Here is a 19,243-nt window from a genome sequence, read left to right as displayed (position 1 = left end):
TGGGCGCTGCTTTATGTGCTTGTTTTCGGTGGCTCTTTAAAGTGAGTGGGGTGCGTATTCAGTTCTGAAGACCCAGGTCCAGGGTGGCTCAGCGGGTCTCAGCTGAACCGGCTGAGTCAGTGAGGCCCCAGGAGAGCCTCAGGATGCAGGCCCAGGGGCGAGGCCAAGGCGCTGGCACAGCGGCAAAGTACGGAGGAAAATACTGCTTCCAAGTCTGTGATAGACACTGTTTCAGCCCTTTTCCAGACTCCAGAAGGAGGCAAGAGGAGAGAAAGCAGACGAGCCCAGAATTGCACTGTAGAGAAGATGGGACAGAAATCTGATCAGGGTTCTGTGAAGCGGGGACAGCCGTATCTGCACAATAGCCCCTCTGATCACAGCAGCCTCAGGGCCCCTCTGAGGAGAGTGCTGGTGAATATTAAAACCACATGCTGGTTTGTGGCTCTAAAGGTGCCGTAGAAACCCTGTGCTGTTACGTTTTGGAGTGGGTGATGTCGTGTGAAGGATGTCCACACTGCCAGGGACCGGTCCGCCCATTCAGGCCAGTGGTGGAGTCTTGGGGGGCAGGCATAGGGTGGTGTAGATGGGGCATGGGGGGGCCTTCTGGGAGAGACTTGGTTTTTAAGTATCAGTAGATCTGGAGCAGTAGGGGTGGGGAGAGAGGACACAGAGTGGCTGATTTTTAAAAGGCACCCGTTCTCCATTTTCCTGAGCATTATCAAGGGGCCAGCCCCTGCCAACTCCGGAGGGTCTGGGGAGGAGGGCACATTTGGATCAATTCCTTTTTGGGCATCTGACACACATACTTCGTTCCTGGCAATGTACAGGCCTTATCACGATCGTGGGCTCTGAAATCAGAGAACCCTGGGCTCAAACCTCAGCCTGACTGTGACCAGCCATGGGGGAGTGGGCAAATCAGTAGCCTTCTTTAAGCCTCAGTTTCTTCATTTGTAAAATGGGCCTTCTGATAATGGTGAGGCCTGGGTGAGGATGTGAGTGCGGTGCTGACACAGAGCAAGGGCTCCGTCGCTCAGAGCTGTTGCTGATGTGATGGCAGCTCCCGCTGCTGTTACTGGGGAGATAGGCGTTGGCTGTGGGAGAGGAATAAATGGGCTTTTCCATGAAACAAATGCCTGGAGTCCTGGCCTCCAGGCAGCCAGGCGATCTGAGACGTTTTGCAGAGCTGCGTGGTGTCCCTTGGATTCCTGAGTATCTGAAGCAAAACACAGTGGTCGTGAGTCGGCACCTGCCCTGTTTGGGAGGCGGGTTTGCCCGGTGACGGGGAGACCCCTCGCAGAGCTGGACGGGCCTCAGACCCATGTGGTCCAGATACGGCCGATGTGTTGTCCCTGACGGACCCCGGCCGCTGTGATCTCATCGCAAGCATCTCTGGCGAGGATGATCTCACCCGCTCTCTTGGCAGCTCCTCCCCTCCTACAGCTTAAACACAGGACAGATGCTTTCTCAGCTGAAACCTGAGAAGGTCCTGCTTTTTCTGTGCTCACTGATGAGTGGAAAACGGATCCCTCTCTCCAAAGGGCATTCCTCCTGTGTTAGAAAACTGTCACCATGGCTCCCCGCGGTGACATTTGCTCAAGGCCAGCACGCCTGGTCATTTTAAACGCTGCCCAGATGTGTTTTTTTTCCCCCATGGTTATCTCTCATTTTCATAGCGTTTCTCAATATCTTCAGATTTTCTCTTAAAGTCTTGCTGTAATAGCCATGCTCTCGTTTGTGCCCCAAATGCCATGTCTGATTAAATGATTAGCAGAGACAAAAGGAAAAGGAAACTAAGACATTTTGGTGGTGGAGGGGGGGATGCGCATTGAGAGAACTCTGCAGCCGAAGTCGGGGTTGGGGGGTTGCTGGGAAGCCTTTTCTGAAGGAGGAAGGAAGCTGGGGAGAGTCACGGTGGGTTTGGAGGCAGAAGTAGAGGAAGTGTGAAATGTACATGAGGTCTAGCCCAGAGTTTTGGGTCGATTTTGCATGGAAATAATATTCTAGCATAAGGCAAGCTGGTGCCCACTTTCAAAAGAGTCTCCCTAATCCTTTAAGTAGGTGTTACTCCGTAGCCGGGTCCCACCCTCAGGGTTTCGGATGCAGCAGCTCTGGGGTGCGGCCAGACAATCTGCATTTCTACCCGGTGATGCTGAGGTTACCGGTCCAGGACCGCCCTTGGAGAACCGCTGCACAGAACAGACGGATGCAGTTCTAAATTCCTGGCCCCATCCCAGCCACCCTGTCACCCTCTGTGGCCTCACAGTGTCTCCAGGAACAAGGCACATTCTCTTCCAGTTTCCAGTGCCTTCCACGACCGACCTCTCACCCCGCCCACCTCGTGCTGCGGTGCCGCCTGGCGAGCCCGTCCCCACCTTTCGCCTGGTTAGTTTCCCGGATGTTTCAGAGCTCCGGTAAGTGTACCTCCTTCAGAAAGGTCACAGCCCGCAAGCGGTCCCTCTGTCATGTTCCAAGGCTCTGCACTCCCCTTGCAGCGTTTATTGTGGTTATAACCGACTCATGGTGTGATAGCTGTCTCCCCTGCAAGCCTAGAAGCTCCACGCAGCCAGGGGCCCTGCCGGCCTCGTTCGCTGCCATGTGTTCGGCCTCCCACACAATGCTGGGCACAGAGTAGGTGCACAGCAAATAGGACTTGAAAGAATGGGTGAAGAATGAATCCGAATTCACATAGAAAGCACCTGGGTTAGTTCTTAGCGGAGATCAGTTCTCAGTATGTGTTCATTCTGTGCCTCCCCATCCCAACCCCTCAGCCTGTTGCCAGGGTGACTGGGACGGATGCTGCCTATCTTCCTTCTAACTCTCTGTGGCTCTTCCGCCCAGAACAAGGTGTCTCCTTTCTTCCTTCCTGTTTGTCCTGTCCCAGGCACTGCCCTTCGTGTCTGCTTCGTATGTACGTGCCGGCTTACGGCGCCAGGAGGGGGCACTGTGTTGGCGCCCGTTTTGCAGTTAGGGATGAGGCCCTGGTGGTCAGGGAGTCACCCGGGGTGGGTGGGCACCTTGCACAGGGTGTCAGCGACTCGCAGGGGCCATACTGCAGGATCTGCGTGTTGAGTACAAGTCAGGAGTCCTGGACTGTCTCTCCGGTTCTGGATCCAGGGATCGTTGAGACCACGCCCACCCTGCCGGCTGCTGGAAAGCACGGTTTCTGTGGAGAAAGCTACGGCTTCTCTCGTTTCTTTGAGTGAAATGATCAGATGGCCCTTGTTTGCCTTCCCTGCTTTTGGCAACTCTGCCGTGTGCTTGGTGAGGTCACAGTTAAAGCGGGGCCCAGATCCCCCCCGGGGTTGGGTGGTTGGCCAGGAGAGCCTGGGGGACCGCAGGCTGAGTCTTTGGGCCTCCCCGGCTATGGGGACACCCTGCAGAGCACAGATGCTGGAGGCGTCAAGTGACTTTGTTCTGTCAGGGTGAGGCCACCACTCCTAACCGCTGGCAGGGAGGAGACCCCACGGTCATGGCCCCCCTGGATGGACTCAGGGTCTGCTGCCACTGGAGCGTAGTGGGCCTGGGGCTTCACTTCAATTTCTCTGAGCTTTAGTTTTCTCACTGAGTGAAATGAGGCCAAAAAAAAAAAAAAAAATTCCATCTGATGGAAACATTGTGAAAATTCCATGAGTTAATTCGTCTCTTCACCATCACCACCACTACCAAGACTGTTACAAGAAAATAATACTTACTGAGCCTTTATTATAAGCCATGCCTGTCATAAGTGCTTTACAGGTGTTAACTCATTTCTCCTCACACAACTCTGAGAGGGTTCCATCGGTACCCTCACTTTACATATGGGGAAACTGAGGCAGAGGAGGTAAAGGAATTTGCCTGAGGTGGGCACTGGCTATGCTTCCTTTGACTTTGGTGGTCCTTGTTAAGGTAGTAGATGGCCCCGTGTTTGGAAGGATGGTCCCAGCATGTTGAGTAGATAAGATTGATATGTAGATATTATTAAAAGATACAGTAGAATTAAGGGGGAACAGGGGCAGCCCGATACAGTGCCTGAATACCTAGGAGCTGGAGATGCTTGGTCACAGGTGTGAGCTACTGAGTTAGCTGAGTTACAGCTTTGGGTCATGGCAGGCCACCAGCAGGCCGCTGAGTCCTTGGGTTAGGAAGAACCTCACCACAGGCATTAGCCAGCACTGCAGCCGCTGGGAGCCGTGCTCGTCCTCATCACCTTGCCCCAGTGGCCAGCGCTGAGCCGAGGGAAGGGAAGATGCCCTGTGTAAAGTTGCTGAGTTGAGAGGAGTGGGGTTGGCATGCCTGGAGCAGTTGGAATGTTGTGCCTGTTCTAGACTCCAGAGTGAGGCCACTGAGAACACGGACTCTGGAATCAGCCTCTCTGGATTTGCATCCTGCCTCTGCATGGCCTTGGCAGGTTATTGAACCATCTCTACACCTCTAAAAATCATAACAGCACCCCTTTGTAGAGCTGTAGTAAAGCCTGAGGGAATTAATACCTGTAAGGGGCTTATACAGTAAGTCCCCTACATATGAATGAGTTCCGTTCCGAGACTGCGTTCATAAGTCCAATTTGTTCGTAAGTTCAACAAAGTGAGCCTACGTACCCAACTAATGCTGTAATAAGTTTATAATACTTTTCACACAAATAATACATAAAAAACAAACAAACACAAAAAATAAAACATTTTAAATTTTACAGCATAGTCCCTTGAAAAATACAGTAGTACAGTACAACAGCTGGCATCCAGGGGCTGGCATCGAGTGAACAGGCAAGAAGAGTTACTGACTGGAGGAGGGAGAGGAGGTGGGAGATGGCAGAGCTGAAGGATCATCAGCGGTAGGAGACGGAGGGCAAGCTGCAGTTTCACTCATGCCTGACGTTGATGGCACAGGTTCTAGTTCCTTGCTGGATTCAATTCTATCTACCCTCTTGAAAAAACGATCCAGTGATGTCTGGGTAGTAGCTCTTTTTTTCTTGTCATGGATGACACTGACAGTGTAGCACTGGATTGCATTCTGAACGGCTGCTGCAACCTTTGTGTACCATTCTAGGTTCGGGTCCTGTGCCTCAAAAACTAACAGTGCCTCCTCAAATAAAGAAAATCCTAGGACTTCCCTGGTGGTCCAGTGGTTAAGAATCTGCCTGCCAATGCAGGGGACATGGGTTCGAGCCCTGGTCCGGGAAGATCCCACATGCCGCGGAGCAACTAAGCCCATGTGCCACAACTACTGAGCCTGCGCTCTAGAGCTCGCGAGCCACAACTACTGAGCCCACGTGCCACAACTACTGAAGCCCACGCTCCACAACAAGAGAAGCCACCGCAATGAGAAGTCCCCACACCACAACGAAGAGTAGCCCCCGCTCGCCGCAACTGCAGAGAGCCCACGCACAGCAACGACGCAACGCAGCCAAAAATAAAAAAATAAAAATAAAAATAAATTAATTATTTAAAAAATTTAAAAAAAAAGAAAGAAAATCACCTTGCCCTTTCCTGTGTCGTGAATCTCTTCGGTTCTTCAGTTACTTCTTCTTCCTCCACTTTTGTTTCCATCATTATTGCTTGGTGCTTCTTAGCAGTACCAGCTACATCACCGCTGCTTTTACGCTTGCTTCCGGACATCCTGGGCTTGAAATAAAGATACTGTACTACTGTGCTCTACACAGTACTGTATAGTAAAGTACATAAAGGCACAACCACTTTTAGAGGATGCACGCACGTGACAATGTACGCCAGACACGTGAACTAACTTACATGATTGGACATGTGAACGCACGTTCGCATCTTTGAAAGTTTGCAACTTGAAGGTTCATATGTAGGGGACTTACTGGCTAGGGCTTTAAATACTAAATCATCAATACGTGTAGGCTGTTATTATTGTTAAAAGGGACCTGGAAGCTTATACAATCAAGTTCAGGTATACTGATGATTAAAAATGACATCTGAGGTTGTGAGGATAACAAATAGGGTTTATAACACATGCTTACCCCCAGGTGGTAGTGGCTGCTCAGAGCTGAGGGTGGAGAATTAGGAGGCTGAGTCTGGATGGGGCTGAAAAGTGGCTATGGTCGTGGTGAGAGCCACGTGGTGGGTTGGGGAGCTGTGGGCTCTGTGCCGTCTGGCTGACCTCCTGGGGTTCAGTGAAGGACACGTGGTCTTGAGAGATGACTGGAGAGCCCAAATGACCATCTTTGAGTCCTCAAAGGTTGCAGTGTTGAAGATGGTGGGCAGCTTTTCTTATCTCCTGGGGCTGAGGGGAGAGCAAAGGGAAGAAATTGGTTTCAGGTGGGACTCTTGGGCCTTGTGATAGACACAGGGCCTTTCCCGATGGTGAGCATTGTTGGATGTGAATCAAGGGTCGGTGGAAGGTGCTAGAGCCCACGTTTTCAAGAGAGTCTTTCCCCTCTCTTGATGGGGGTTTGGGGATATCGTGTCCTCGAATGACCTTTCCAAGACCTTCTGATGGTGAGGGTTCACGGAGAATTAGAACAACAAAGAGGAGGAGGTTGGGGGCATCTGAGTATCCTTCTGAGTCAGAGGTGGCTCTTCAACCACAAGGGGCGAGGTGGTGCAGTCACTTGGGCCTGTGAGCGTTGGGTGAACACAGGGCAGAGCAGGCTGTGTGTTCCTGCTGGTCTCTGGTCTTGCCTTGGGGCTTCCTCTTCACCCAGGTTCTGTTGCATCCCCAGAGATATCCCTGACGTCAGTGTTCTCTCCCCGGTGTCTGGTTCCTGTAGTGCCATGCTTGTGTGCCTTAGTCACAGGCTGGGGCTGGGGCTAGACAGCTTGTGTCAGAGTGTGACATTCTATCTGCCCTGATGACCTTGAACCAGATGCTATGACATTCCTCCCTGAGTTGAAGCTCAGTCAGTCCTCTTAAATTAATAACTTCAATTTCTGTGGCTACCACTATAAAACTACCAGATTTTTGTCTGTTTAATTCCTGCTAGGAGGTCACGTATTTTAATTTTCTTCTGGGATCATTTTATCTTCATCTCTTCTTCTTGTCACTTAGATTGATCTAATTTTTATCATTATTAACAGAAAATTTACTTGGCAGGTATCATATCTTTTTATTCAGTCTCAGTGCAGGGTCTAGTAGAGCACTAAATGTCATGGAAGTCATTTTATTCTTCCTTTCCTTCCTCCCTCCCTTCCTTCCTCCCTTCCTTCCCCCCTCCCTCCCTTCCTTCCTTCCTCCCTCCCTCCCTCCCTTCCTTCCTCCCTCCCTCCCTTCCTCCCTTCCTTCCCCCCTTCCTTCCTCCCTTCCTTCCCCCCTTCCTTCCTCCCTTCCTTCCCCCTCCCTCCCTCCCTCCCTCCCTCCCTTCCTTCCCCCCTTTCTTCCCCCCTTCCTTCCTTCCCCCCTTCCTTCCTTCCTTCCATTCTCCCATGCGTGCACTCATCCATCTACCTGTCCACCAGCACACTCGTACACCCACCTGTTCATTCATCCACCCATCCATCCATCCATCCATCCATCCATCCATCCACCCATCCATCCATCCATCCATCCATCCACACATCCATCCATCCATCCATCCATCCATCCATCCATCCATCCATCCATCCATCCATCCACCCATCCATCCATCCATCCATCCATCTACCCACCCATTCTACTACAAAGACTCTGAACACAGTGATGATCAGTTCCTCTATGATTTCGAAGTTAATGGGAGGTGTGGAATATTCTAGACAAAAGCAGTCACTTACCTAATGGACACCATATTTTAGAAAAACTCCCCAGGCAGGAGTGTGTAGGGAGAGCCCAGAGGCAAACACCATCCTCTGGATCCAGGCCCTCTTCTAGCAGGGCTCGAATAAGGAGCATCTCTGTAGGGCCCTGTACACGTGAGGGCTTCAGTGTGGGGACTGAATTGAATAGGTTTGGAAAGAAATGGGCATACTCTAATACTGAGCACAGTGAGACCTCTGCCCCCTCAAACAATGTGGCATAATGGAGGGTGGAGAGAGGGGACGAAATGGGTTCCCTAGCGTAATGTCTTGAAGGTGTATGGTACTCACCAGTGTGTGTTTTGTTGAAATTGGTGAGCCGAAGTTGCCGTATATTTACTCTCTTGGCACTTTTGTAACATGGCCAGTCATCTCTTCACGCAGAGAGTGGTATTGGAGAGATGAAAGCAGTGACTCATCCGTGTCAGTTGTATGTTCGTCTTTTTAGATCCATTGTGTGTGCTCTGAGGAAGCGGAGTCACGCTGCTTATCTTCTTCTACTCAGGTTGGAGTTCTTTCTTTAGCATCTTCACACGCACTCACGTACACACAGTGTGGGGAGCAGAGTAGCAGAACTTGCTCGGAAGCTGGGGAAGTCCCATGGGATCAGGGCTTTGGCCTGGATGATCCTCAGAGGGATTGTCTGTGAAATACCGCTTCCAGAGTTTTCTGGTGTAGAAGCTTCCTGAGGCTGACCACCAGAGGGTGACAAATACCAGTAATGATTTGCAGATTATTTTTTCCTTTACATTTATTTACTTTTGTATGTAAGAATTGGCTGGGTTTTTTTGGTTCTCATTAGTTTAGCTTCTTACCAGCTATGAGTGTTGATTTTTACAGTGTGCTCAATAAAAGGAGAACGGGGATGCATCAGCCTAATAATTGTCTGGCTCAAGACCAAAACTGTAAATAGGATGTGGAGTTATCTTTTGTTTTAATTTATTTTTTATTGAAGTATAGTTGATTTACAATGTTGTGTTAGTTTCAGGTATACAGCAAAGTGATTCAGTTATATATATGTGTGTGTATATACGTATATATACACATATATATATACATATATATGTGTGTGTGTATATATATATATATATTCTTTTCCATAATGGTTTATTACAAGATATTGAATATAGTTCCCTGGGCTATACCATAGGATCTTGTTGTTTATCCATCCTACATGTAATAGTTTGCATCTGCTAATCCCAAACTCCCAATCCACCCCTCTCCCACCCCGCCTCCCCCTTCCTCTTGGCAACCACAAGTCTGTTCTCTATGTCTGTGAGTCTGTTTTTGTTTTGTAAATAAGTTCATTTGTGTCATATTTTAGATTCCATGTGTAAGTGATATCATATGGTATTTGTCTTTCTCTTTCTGACTTACTTCACTTAGTATGATAATCTCTAGATCCATCCATGTTGCTGCAAATGGCATTATTTCATTCTTTTTTATGGCTGAGTAGTATTGCATTGTTTATATGTACCACATCTTCTTTTTCCGTTCATCTGCCCATGGACATTTAGGTTGTTTCCACATCTTGGCTATTGTGTATAGTGCTGCTGTGAACATTTGGGTGCATGTATTTTTTGAATTATAATTTTGTCTGGGTATATGCCCGAGAGTGGGATTGCTGGATCATAAGGCAGTTCTATTTCTAGTTTTTTGAGGAACCTCCATACTGTTTTCCATAGTGGCGGCACCAATTTACATTCTCACCAACAGTGTAGGAAGGTTCCCTTTTGTCCATACCCTCTCCAGCGTTTGTTATTTGTAGACTTTTTAATGATGGCCATTCTGACTGGTGTGAAGTGATACCACATTGTATTATAGTTTTGATTTGCATTTCTCTAATAATTAGTGATGTTGAGCATCCTATTGGCCGTCTGTATGTCTTCTTTCGAGAAATGTCTATTTAGGTCTTCTGCCTATTTTTGATTGGGTTATTTACTTTTCTGTTATTGAGTTGTACGAGCTGTTTGTATATTTTGGATATTAAGCCCTTGTCAGTCACATCATTTGCAAATATTTTCTCCCATTCTGTAGGTTGTCTTTTCATTTTGTTTATGGTTTCCTTTGCTGTGCCAAAGGATGTGGAGTTATCTTGATGACTCTTCAGGATATAATTTGACTCACAAATGTCTTAGAAGATAAGTTTGCAGCATTTTGGGTGGATGTGAAAATGGTTAAATATTTTTTGTGGTGTTTCCATGGCAGTTGTTTACATTTTTAAGAACTGAAATGTAGACATTTATTTTTTTTAAAGATACATCTGCTGCCTTTTTCCTCCAAAGCCAAAGATCTAAAGATCCAGTACAACCATAGATAAGCGGCACATGACATGAATATCTGAAATGGGTATTTGAAAGAATTGCTGCTTTGAATTTGCTTCAATTCTGTAAGCTCGTGTGGAATGCTTTCCTTGCACGAGACACAGTGGGCGGTGAGCAGAGCTGACCTGGTGCCCTCCAGTGTGTGCCCTCCAGTGGCTCAGGTGTCTCCAGGTAACTGAGCTACTACAGTACCTTCAGGGGCTCCATCGTGTGAGGAAGCCTGCAGGGAGCACGCTGGCAGGTGGTGGTGGAGGTTTGAGAATAACTCTTCATAAAGACAGGGTCGCAGGATTTTTATGGTGGGATGGGACCACAGAGATCAGAGTCCAATGCACATCTGCTATGGAAACATTTCTAAGTGAAGCCTCTGGGTCTCTCTGGCACAGAGACCTAGGAGTTGGCATCCGGCCCTTCCCCATGGAGCACAGTACCCAGGTCACGTTTGCAGATGGACAGCCCGAGCACACACAGTGCTGTATGGCGTTCTACGCTGCAGGAGAGAAAAGTCTGGGGCCTCCCTCCTGATTTGATGTGGTCCCAGGAATGTTAGATGTCTGCGGCTGTGACAATGTTTCAAGGAACAGAGGTCCCTTCAACTAAGTCATCAGAGGCTGATTAAGCCCTGTGGGAAACCCCAGCCTCCTCAAACCCTGGGTTGTGGCCGTGTTAGCTGTGAGGGAATGAGTGATGTTGTTGCCGGTGTGGACTGCTTCCAAGTTGTTCTGGGCCTGGGTCCTGCTTGGGAGGGGCTTGCCTTCCTCGGCTCCAGGAGCCTGCTCACCGAGGACAGGTAGAAAGGGTGCCCAGGCAGCAGCTGCGAGGAGCTTCACCTCTCCGTGGAAGCCCTGTGGTCCGTCTGTGCCACCTGGAAGGTCAGACATGGATGATGGATGGATGGATGGATGGCTTGCTGTCCTTAGGAGATTTTCCCCCTGAAACTTGATACTCCACGTAGCACAGGTGCTGGTACAGGTCACCGTCCCTTCTCCTCACTCCACGTTTCATTACTCCGTTCCGTGGTCCCAGCTGATGAATCCACCCAGTGCTTCCCTGTATGTGTTCGGAGCCTTTTATACGTAGTCGCTCTTTTAATCGTCCCAGCAGCCCTATGAGATGGGTGCTGTCACGATTCCCATTTTCCCCGATGGGAAAACTGAGATATAGAAAGAGGTAACAGTTTGTCTAGAGTTTTCTGGACCTCCTGCTGCGGCATTCTGGCACTGGAGTCTGCCCTGACTCACACTGGGATGACTTAGTAATCCTCAAGCAAGAGGTTCTTTGAGTTCAGCTTACACCCTGCTCCTTGGCATTCCTGGACCTCTTTGGCTCACAGTTTTATTTGCTTTGGTAAACCGAACCAAACCGAACCAAACCAAACCAAACCAAACCAAACATTTAAAATAATTTGTTGTCTACATTTAAGAACGTGGAGATTCCACCCAAACTGGGATTTGGCAGATGCCGAATGCTTAGCCGATGGGCCAGAATCCAGGCTTCCTTCCCCACTGGGACCTGAGACCTGATTTCTTTAAATGGCACTGCCGTCTTTGCCTGATAGCCGTGTGTCACCATGCGAGCATCTGTGTACTGGGAGCAGGAGAGGGGAGGGGAGACAGGCTGGCCTTTACATTGAATGTCCTTTTATGGGGAAAAGGTCTGCGTATAATGAACATTCATCGAGTGTGTTCAACTTAGAGCTCAGTCCAGTGGAATGATTTTTGAATACCTCTGCCTACCACAGTGAAATTTTTTTTTTTTTAATAATTTATTAATTAATTAACTTATTTTTATGGCTGTGTTGGGTCTTCGTTTCTGTGCGAGGGCTTCCTCTAGTTGCGGCGAGCGGGGCCCCCTCTTCATGGCGGTGCGCGGGCCTCTCCACAGTGAAATTTAATAAGCCAAAAAAGTTCACACTTCCTCAGATAAATTTTAAAAAGTGAACTGGACCATTTAAATTTGCCTCCACAAACCCCTTATAAATGCTAAGAAGAGAAGCAAAACGATGGTTAGTGGAATATTTGTGAGTTGTAACTCTCTTATTTATCGACTCTAGGCATTTCTACATCTTTGCCATGGGAGATAAGAGTTTAGTTCACTTACACCACACCCCACCCCTGTCCCTCCTTTTAGTTTTTTTTACCCTCACAATTTTTGATTTTTACATTATTGTTTTTAATTCTCTCAAGGATTACCAAGGTGCCTATGAATCTTCTTAAGCTTCCATTTCTTATCTGAACAACCCCATTTCTTGACTCCTGTATAGCTGCTCCCGGCCTCTGTTGATTGGAACATTGACTTTTATATTGTCAAGGCTGATTCTGTAACTATAATCTAGCTTCTGGATTTTAAGTTACATTATTATGGCCAGGGCTATGAAGTACTCTTCACTGTAGAACTATGTAGTATATGAGAACGGTGTTTTCTCTCTGTAGGTCCAATGTCATGACACCTTTACAATTTGAAGAACACTATTCTTAGCATCAAGGTCAAATCACTTTTCTTACACTCTATAATTACTCAAAATCATGTCACATTTTTGTTTGCTTACTATTTAGATTATTGTATTTTTTGTAAGGTTATTGGTTTCTCCTGGAGTTTCCAGTTGCCTTTCTTTTTTCTTGTTGGGAGCAGAAACATATGTCTTCATCACCATATCATCATATCAGTAATATTTTCCAGCTTCGTGCTCATTTTCTCTGTTGCATGGAATCCGACCACTTTTCTCCTGGAAGGTCTTATGGAGCTGATTACTTTTTTTTTTTGGTCATACATTTTTAATCACATGACAAAGTAAAAATCATCAAAAAAAACTCCCAAGGAAAAAAAACTCCTCTAAAAGCATATTAATTGTGACTAAATTGAGAGTTTGTAAAATCACCATTATCACCATTTTAAAATCATCATTGAGCAAAGTGGAGTTTGGAAAAAAAGGAGCCACTGACCCTGCCTTTAGAGAAGAATGTTTGAGAAAGCCCTTCGTGCCAAGTTGACTCAGTGGAGCTGATTTCTTATTTTAATTTTTAATCTGTTGTCTCTCAGCCTGATGTACAGCAATCATTTTCTAAATATTATTCTTTTTACTGGATTTCTAGGAGTAGGTCAACTTTTTCCTATATCCCCTACTGTCCTTTTGCTTGGTTTTCTTTGGGTTTTGTTGTAGTATATCCCCAAGTAATTTCCTCTGGAAGGTGTATGCATGGTCATATTTTGATTCTTTGTGTGTATGAAATGGTCTGTATTTTGCCCTCACATTTGATTGATAGTTTAGCTGAGACTTGCCAGTTGAAAAGCTTTTTCCCTCAAATTTTAAAGGTGTTGCTCCATTGGCTTCTAGCATAAAGTTTGCTCGTGGAAAGTCATATATTTCTCTGGATGAGGCCTGCACTTTGTCTCTGGAAGTTGGTTGTCTTAGGTGTGTGGAAATTTCTCAAGAAAGTGTTTACATCTGTTTTGTTTTTTTTTTTTTTTTTTTTTTTCATTTATCCTGCGTGGCACTTGATAGGCTCCTTCAATTTGAAAACTAATATCTCTTTTCATTCTGGGGAATTTTCTTCTACTAGTTCTTTGATAATTCAAACTATAATTATTTGGAGGTTAGAACTGTTACCTTGATTGCCTCTCTTATTTTTTCCCTCATATTTTTCAATAGAATTTTTTCTATGTTCTGGACATTTTCCTGATTACACCTCTTTATTTATACAATTATTTTTAATTTTCAAGAGCTCTTTCTCTTGTCTATTCCTTTTCCATAGAGATACATTTTTTTGTTTTTTTGTTTTTTTTTTTTAGATGCAATTGCTTCTGTAATCCTCTGTAGATATCAACTAGAGATTGTTTTTCAGAATTCTGCTCCCTGAATTATCTTTCTTTTTAATTCAAGGGTTAACTGGGGTCAATTAGCAGGATAGAGAGGGTTTGGGGGGGCAGAGGGACTGGAAACCAGCAATTACGATCAATGTGAGGTTACTTCTATAAGGGAGTTACGACAGGACCAGACTAAGGACCACCAGGATTAATTTAAGCTGTTCAGAGATGAGTCCCCACAATGATCCTATATTGACTTTTGAAGGACAAGTAGAAATTGGTTGGCAAATAAAGCAAGGGAAGGACATTGCAGGTGGAGGGGAGACCACGTATGAAGGCAGAGAAGAGTGAACCAACATAGCCCGTTATGGATGAGCAGAGGCCTTAACGTGGCCAGAGCTTCCATGGGCTGCTTGACCTTCGTTTGGAGAGGCAGCTGGAGCAGAATAAGGTTCCTGAGGAATGGGCATTTCCTGCCTGCCAGGCTGGCCCTGGGCAGGGTGACTGAGGGCTTCTTTAGAGCCACCTTTTTTGCTGCTCACGAGACTCAGGGGCAAGTAGGTCTTGCCTGGGGGTCCTTGAACTTTCAGGCTGGTCATTGGGGATGTCAGCTTCCAGTGAGCAGGACCTGTATCTTTTTGGTCACTATTGTCTACTTTGGACTTAGAACTGGGCCTGGCACTTAGTTAAGCACTTGGGGAATGGATGGATGGATGGGTGGATGGATGAATATCATGGTGAAGGGAAGCCTTCTTTGGTGGAGAATAAATCAGTCCAGATGACAGCTCTGTGGAGATCAGATGTGATATTTTAAATGTGTTAAGGATACTGGGACCCTGATCTGAATCTTTAAAAAAATAAAAGCAAACATTCTCCATTTCTTATGCGTGTATCCAGACCTTTGTTTTATAACTTTGGAACCTGCCCCCACCGGGGTGTTTGTAGTCCAGGCATGCGTGTTTACGGGCAGAGACTCCTTTGTTTCTGTTTCCTGCAAAGCTCACTTGCTCCCTGGCTCACCCTTGCAGATTGCTCATGGGTGAGCCTCATGGGTCTGACGACATTGCTGATGTGACTGGAGTGCTCTTCTGGGTGGATGACACACAGGTCCGGGGATGGTTTCTGAAGGCAGCCACGTAATAGGATTAAAGCTTCAGAGAGTAGCCCTGGCCCCAAGCTGCAGAGGAGCTGGGTTTAGGGGAATTCTTTCTGGGTGAGAGAAATTGATCTCGTACTCCAGCAATAGACCTGATTGCAGTTCCTCAAACAAGCCACACCTTGTCACCTCCCAGGTCTGCACAAACCGTTCCTCTGCCCTCGACCCTCCCAGCCTCTCTCTTTCCCTTTCACCTCTTCTGTTCTGTCTCCAGGAAATCTCCCACCCTTGTGGCTGACCTTCCGGGCCCAGAGCTCTCACGGCACCTGGTTTATCCCAGCCCAGGTGTTAACTGATGGCTCTCCTCCATCCGCCCTGTTAGACTATTAGCTGCTCAGGACAGGGGCTTCACGCAGCACAGGGTGCTGCCCTGTTACGAGGCCCTCAGTAAACACCTGTGAACTGGTTCAGCCCTGTGACCTCCCCTGCCCGTCACAGGCATCTTCATCCTATCGAGGTCCAGGAGCAGGGAGGGCCGCTGCCACATGCTGAACGCCCACAGCAGGCCAGGCACGTGATGCTGCATGGGCATTTTCTCACCCCGTGTTCACGGCAGCTTTGCCATGATTTTTGTTTTACAGATGAGAAGACAGAGGCTGGCAGGTGAGGTAGCTTGGCGATGGCAAACAGCTTGGGTGGGGCGGTGCAGTGTTTACCCACCCTGCCCCACAGGGCCCCCACTGAACTCCTCTGGCCAAAGACCCTGTGTTTTGAGGCTGCGCTGGAGAAGGAGTGCTGGACATGGGGCCTCCAAGGGCAGCATCTTAGGTTTCCGGCAACTTCCATGCCTCTTGCTTGGGTAACCTCTGACCTTTGCGCTGAGTTGACCCATGTGGCATTCTGAGCACTGGATCCTGTCTGTCCCCAGGGTTGTGGAGGCAGCCCTAGATGCGAACTTGATTTTTGTTCCCAGGGATATCATAGGTCAGGTAGTCAGAGCGATGGGCCTTGGCCCCAGAGTGACCCTGTGGGGTCCTATTTTCTTTATTAACTTTCGTCTGGTGAGAATGTTGTAGTGAGTCGACTTTTAAAAAATATTTGCATATCTCATTTCTTTGTCTAATTAGCGTCGAAAGAACGATGTCCCAGTTTTCATGCCTGAATAAATAACTGTCACGGTGTGAGGCGCTGAGGGGCTGGTTCCCCTTTCTTGTGTTTGGCGTCCCACCAGGCTTCGTTTCAGTCCGTGCTCCAGACGGTACTTTTAAAGGGACTCATCTTGTCAGTAAAATAAGACCTTCCACTGCCACTCGGATTTAGAGGACATTTTTGTCAGTGTTTCAGCGTGATTCTGAGCTTCAAATCACTAGAGATACTTAATATAAAAAGTGTACTCTCTGTCTATACTCCATTTTTAAATTAAGCAGAATTTTAGAAAGGGAGGGGAGGAGTTAGTTTAAGTATGGCCTTTCCTCTGGCATAACCCCACCTTCACATACGACCTTACAAATCCTCTCCTTTACTCACTACGGATGGACTAAATGCATGAGAAGGTTGTGAGTTTTGGAGGACAGAGCAGAGATATAAGTCCTTGCCCTTCAGGGGTTTTCAGTCCTGTTGGAAAAGCAGGGTGTAGACCTGAAAGGATCCTGCGCCAGTGTGGGTGCCCTGGGAACACGCCATCACGTGGCCAGTGAGGGCTGACGCGGCTGCCATGTCGAAGTTAGAACCCATCCTGACCTGGCCTGCTGGGCGCAGGAAGAGGACACGCTGTGTTAAGAGAGGTGGATAGTTCCACTCCGTTCCTGGACCATGTTGATTTCTGGGCTTCGTTTTTAAATAGAGACCCAGACAAATGGAGCCAGTCTGGAGATGACTCCCAGGACAGTGAGGGATGTGACGTGATGCCATGCTTGGAACTGCTGGACCATCTGGGTGCTGAGCTGGGAAAAGAGCCTATCTTGGGGCAGAGAGGCATGGTTGCAACCTTCCAGGAGACTGGGGCTATTGCAGGCAGCTGGGAAGATGGTTTGGGCCAGATGATGGAGCGCCTTGCTTGCCTTGCTAAAGATTCTGCAATGTATTCTGTTGGCGATGGGGCACTACTGATCGTTTCTAAGGAAAGAAGCAATGAGATCTAGCTTGGGGTTCACGGGGCATCTTAGTTTGGAATGGAAAACACAGAGGAGGAACAGGTTTAGGGAGGGAGAGGTGAGTTTGCAGAAGTGTCAGGCAGGCATGTGGAGGCTCTGGGAGTCGTTGGCTGAAGCTGGGGGAGTAGGTTCCCCTTGTGCAGGAAGAGGGAGCTATGAGGGTCTCTGGGCAAAGCCTATATTTAAAGGATAAGCCAACGGGCATGATGGGGAATGCAAGAGATGGGTCAGAGAGGTGGGAGGAAAACCAGGTCATAGCTTTGTGGAAGCCAAGCGGAGAGAATTTCCAGAAAGCATGTGTGGTCAGCAGTCGCCACCATTTGTTGAGTGATGCTGATTTATTGAGTGCCAGACTGAGCACTTTTCATGCTAAGTGCTCTCCGTACGTCATTTCTTTTAATTCTTACAGGAGTTCCACAAGGGAGGCACCAAGATTTTTTCTTTTAACATCTTTATTGGAGTACAGTTGCTTTACACTGTTGTGTTAGTTTCTGCTGTATAACAAAGTGAATCAGCTATACGTATACATATATCCCCATATCCCCTTGCGTCTCCCTTCCACCCTCCCTATCCCACCCTTCTAGGTGGTCACAAAGCACCAAGCCGATCTCCCTGTGCTATGCGGCTGCTTCCCACTAGCTATCTATTTGACATTTGGTAGTATATATATGTCAATGAAGGGAGGCACCAAGATTGATATTCCATAGATGAAGGATTTGGGACCAGTGTTAGGCTTCTTGGGAGAACGTGAGGCAGTTTGGGTTTGAGTTCCATGCCTGCCCTTATTAGCTGTGTGAACTTGTACAAATTACTTGGATTCTCTTCCCTAAATGAAATATAATGGACCCGTCTCCTGAGGTTGTTGATGGGATGCCGTGAGCTATCGTCTTATTGTAAGTGAAGCCCTTCACTGGGTGCCCAGCATGCAGAAGCCCCTACATAGACTTTGGCGTGGTCGTGGTCATTTCCCAGCATCACCCAGCCGGTAAGCGGCAGAGCTGAGATTTGAACCCAGGTCTGTGTGGGACTATAGCCGTGCCTTCAACCGAGGGAGGTGACATGGGACCAGAGTTTGAATGCTTGTGGGGTGGAGGAATGCTATCACAGGGGCAGGAGCGACCTGAGCACGTCTGAGCTCATCCCAGAGGGGAAAGAGGAAGTAGAAAGGGGGAGGTTAATGCTGCCAGACAGAGGGAGGTTGATTGGTGGGAAGGTCACAGGGAGACTTATGACATGACATTAAAGCACAGGTAGAGGGATGACCCTGAAACCAAAGCAGATGGTTTTTCCTCAGAGACGGGAGGGACAGAAAGTCTGAAGAGAGGGGGGAGACAGAGAGGAATTTTCAAGCAGGGACGAAGACGTTGAGAGCATTCTAACAGATGCTTTCTATTCTCTTAGGAATGCAGAGGTAGGTCAAGGTCTAAGGAAAGGGAGCAGGAGTGGGGGTGGAAACTTTGGAGGAGGAACCTCCGGCTCCAAAGCCATCAAAGGCTTGGGGAGGAGAGAGGCGAGGAAGAAGGGGGCTTGTGGAGACCGTGGAAGACCCAGTCCTGAGTAGTGTGCTGTGGTCCATCCTGTATTTATGGCAGGGCTTAGCAATGTGATGATCTAGTTTGTACCTGGGGCGGTGGTAGGGAAACGAAATGGTTGGGTCGGCCCAGAATTAGAAATTCACCAATTGGATTGCAGAAGGACAAAGGGGAACAGTAAGATGACAGCTGCTGGGAAGGTGTGATTTAGGACAGCCCAGGAGATGTGGGTGGGAGGAGGGGGAACCCCTGTAGTCAGAGGGAAAATTTCCTCCTTTCCACTGTGGTTGAATACTCACAGTATGATTAGGAACTTGTAATGAATAACATATATGACCCTTTTCAGATCTCATTTCCCAACAAATATCAGGCATCTGTATGGAAAACTTTATTGCAGGAGTGGCTGTCATACCTCATCAGCTGGATTTTACCCAAACTGTGACCCCAAGTGTAATCCATTAAAGCCGGGCTCTCAAAACCCCTGGTTTCATGGTCCTGTGCCCCAGCCCTAGGATCAGGCATTTCCATAAGGAGCCCTGGTTCCTTTCACTGAAGAATGGTTTTAGAAACCAAGATTTGGGTGCTAGGTGTTTTTGTTGCTATCGGAGTGTTGTTACTACTTCTAGGT

General features: G+C 47.7%; 1 protein-coding gene across 1 annotated transcript in view; it reads left to right on the top strand.

The window, feature by feature from the left end:
* ACOXL (acyl-CoA oxidase like) overlaps positions 1 to 19,243 on the top strand; it is a 369,695-nt gene that overhangs the window by 75,641 nt on the left and 274,811 nt on the right.

The sequence above is a fragment of the Eschrichtius robustus genome, chromosome 15 (assembly GCF_028021215.1).
Source record: "Eschrichtius robustus isolate mEscRob2 chromosome 15, mEscRob2.pri, whole genome shotgun sequence".
NCBI lineage: Eukaryota > Metazoa > Chordata > Mammalia > Artiodactyla > Eschrichtiidae > Eschrichtius > Eschrichtius robustus.
This window is presented reverse-complemented; position numbering and strand designations above follow the sequence as displayed.